This window comes from Saccopteryx leptura, chromosome 11 (genome assembly GCF_036850995.1).
Source record: "Saccopteryx leptura isolate mSacLep1 chromosome 11, mSacLep1_pri_phased_curated, whole genome shotgun sequence".
NCBI lineage: Eukaryota > Metazoa > Chordata > Mammalia > Chiroptera > Emballonuridae > Saccopteryx > Saccopteryx leptura.
In genome coordinates, this window is record NC_089513.1 from 69,560,534 (window position 1) to 69,563,876 (window position 3,343).

The 3,343-nt window shown below is 51.7% G+C and overlaps 1 non-coding gene across 1 annotated transcript; it reads left to right on the top strand.

Annotated features, from left to right (window-relative positions):
• The first annotated feature begins 2,336 nt into the window (after positions 1 to 2,336).
• TRNAG-ACC (transfer RNA glycine (anticodon ACC)) lies at positions 2,337 to 2,412 on the top strand. The gene has a single exon. It is a non-coding gene; the product is annotated as a tRNA-Gly (tRNA).
• The last annotated feature ends 931 nt before the right edge of the window (positions 2,413 to 3,343 follow it).

The window sequence follows — 3,343 nt, forward strand, 5'->3', positions numbered from 1 at the left end:
AAAAAAATTTGGGATGTTAAAACTGGGTGCATCTTATACAGTGGTTGTAGTTTTTTTACTTGCTTGTCCCGATTTTTCATGCTTGTTTTTGCGCTCATTGTTGAAAACAGTGATTCATCATCAGACACAGATGAGGACAAGCTAATGAATGAATGGGAGTTTTGACAGTGATGAGTTGTATGAATTTTATAATGACTAAAACTTGAGTTCAATAACTTTATTTAATACATTCTTTTTTCAGATTTCTGGCCCCAACACTAAGGTGCGTCTTCTGCATGGGGAAATATGGTAGATATTGTACCGTCCCAGACCACCCTTAGACTCAGTCTTAAAACCACAATAATTTGTGATTTCTCATGCACTGTGGGTCAGTTGGTCATGGTCACACCTGATCTTATATCCAGGGGTCCGCTGTGACCTTCTGATCTGAATTGAACTTAGCTGAGACTGCTCGAGTGGCTCTCACCCTTCTGGGACAAGCAAGCGAGCTGAGCCCTGTTCTCAAGGCACTGACAGCTGACGGAAACCGAGCAGAAACTCACAAGACCACCTAAGGCGGAGGCTTGGAACTAGCACGCTGTTATTCCTACCTTTTTCTTTTTTTTTTTTCTTCATTTTTCCGAAGCTGGAAACGGGGAGGCAGTCAGACAGACTCCTGCATGTGCCCAACCGGGATCCACCCGGCATGCCCACCAGGGGGCGATGCTTTGTCCATCTGGGGCGTCGTTCTGCTGCATCCAGAGCCATTCTAGTGCCTGAGGCAGAGGCCACAGAGCCATCCTCAGTGCCCGGGCCAACTTTGCTCCAATGGAGCCTTGGCTGTGGGAGGGGAAGAGAGAGACAGAGAGGAAGGAGAGGGGGAGGGGCGGAGAAGCAGATGGGCACTTCTCCTGTGTGCCCTGGCTGGGAATCAAACCCCGCACTCCCGCACGCCAGGCTGACGCTCTACCGCTGAGCCAACCGGCCAGGGCCCTACCTCTTTCTATTAGCCAAAGAAGTCACAAGGTTCAACCCAATGTCAAGGGCGGGGAGGAACTCCAGTCATATGAAAAAGGGCATGGTCACAGAGAGGGGTAAAGAATGGGGTGAATGATACAACTGCCACAGGCACCTTGCTCCTGTCCCCGGTGTCTCGGCTGACCACCACTGACATTGTTAGCACACTTTCTAGTTTGAAAGCACTCCAGTGTAGATTGTCTCATTTGATCCTCAAAGAAGCCTCCTAGATTAAGACAATGGTCTTCCTTATTTCACAAATGAGGATACTGAACCTGAAGGATGCTGGGAAATCGAGATCTAGAGACTCCATTCTGGTTCGTCTGTCCTCAGATGTGTGCTCTCCCCCCCGCTGCCGCTCAGCTTCTTCCCGCCCTGGGAGAGCTCGGATGCCGAATCAGCAGTCTCCTGGGACCCTGCGGCTGGCCCTCCCGCCCGGGGCCTGATCCTGGACCCTTGCCCACTCCGGCTCTGAGTCAGCAGCCCCCTAGCTGACTCCTTAAAGTCCTTGTCTTCCATCTCTCCACACTGCCCCCGCCTGCCCCTGCCCCACAGCTGCCAGCCAGCACCCGCACAGCCCGTTCTGGAGAAGGTGGTGTGTCCCCTCCTTGATCCACCATCCTGGGGGATGCCTTGGGCTGTGTGATCCTCTGCCTCCCTCCTCTCGTTGTTGCTTTTTCCGAGAGTAGCCAGAGTTCATGCACCACAGACTGAGTGGCCCGGCCCAGGGGCACTGGGAGTGTTGAAACTGTCCTAAAAAATAATAAAAATAAAGACTTTGGGTTCAGCCTTCTAGTTCGCACTTTTTGGAGCTCCCTTTAACCTATCTTATTGCTCTTATTGAACATAATTGAAACTCAAGGGGAAGAGTTCTCAGGCAATGGAAACTCACACCTTGCCTGGGGTCTGGACCTTTCCTGGACCTTTCCTGAACTCTGTAGTCATTGATTTAACAAGAACTGACTGGATGCTTCCTGCCTGCCAAGCCTGTGCTAGTCAGAGACAATGCAAAGATGAATTAGATATTGTCCTTGGCTATAGAAAGAAGGGACACAAACAATGACAGCGTGACCACGCTGTGCAGGGGACCGTGCCTGGTTCTGTAGGAGCGCAGGGGCAGGAGAGCCTGGGCCACCTCATGTGACCAGGAGAAAGCTCAGAAAAGACAGGATATTATTTCTCTCTTACATACAGGCCAGATATGGGACCAAGGCTGGTTTGGAGTCCACTGTCAGGGATTCAGGCTTTTTCTACCTTGCTTCTTCCTTGTGCATGGAGTTGACCACATGGTCAAGAAGGGACATCTTATTCCAAGCAACGGGGATAAGAAAGGGACAGGGGCCCTGGCCTGTTGGCTCAGCGGTAGAGCATCGGCCTACCGTGCAGAGGACCCGGGTTCGATTCCCGGCCAGGGCACACAGGAGAAGCGCCCATTTGCTTCTCCACCCCTCCACCGCGCCTTCCTCTCTGTCTCTCTCTTCCCCTCCCGCAGCCAAGCCTCCATTGGAGCAAAGATGGCCCGGGCGCTGGGGATGGCTCCTTGGCCTCTGCCCCAGGCGCTAGAGTGGCTCTGGTCGCAATATGGCGACACCCAGGATGGTCACAACATGGCGACGCCCAGGATGGGCAGAGCATCGCCCCCTGGTGGGCGTGCCGGGTGGATCCCGGTCGGGGGCATGCGGGAGTCTGTCTGACTGTCTCTCCCTGTTTCCAGCTTCAGAAAAGAAAATGCAAAAAAAAAAAAAGAAAGGGACAGGGAATAAAGGGTACGTGAGTGCAGATTTTTAACACAAGGCTCGCGGGAAGGCTGCCAGGTGACACCTAACTGAGTCGCTCTTTGGTTCACATGACCACGCCCAGTTACCAGGGAGGCTGGGAAATGTGGTCTTTGTTCTTGCAACCTCATACTTAGCCAAAAAGGATGCTATCGAGCAAGAAGAGAGAACCAATATCCAAGACCACAAGGCCTAATGCCATGAAAGGAATTTCAGTTTGCACCGTAGCAGACAGTGGGTCACTAAAGAACTTTGAGAAGGGGAGCAACAGATATGATTTGCATATGGAATGGTCGGCTCGCGATGCTGTGTGAAGAGAACACTGGGAGGGAAAAAGAAGAGAAACCTGTACAACGGCCACTTCAAAGCACCTGTGGCCAGACACACAAGGAGGGAAGAGGGCAGAAAGGGGAGATGCCAGCGAAGGGGCAAGGGAAAGAATGCGGGATTCCTTAGACCAGGCAACGGGGCGCGGGAGGCCGTCAGAAATGACCCCTAGTTTCTAATAAGACAGTAGTAATGTCCAATAAATCTTTAATAATAGTTAAATAAAAAAAATAAATGAAGAGTTG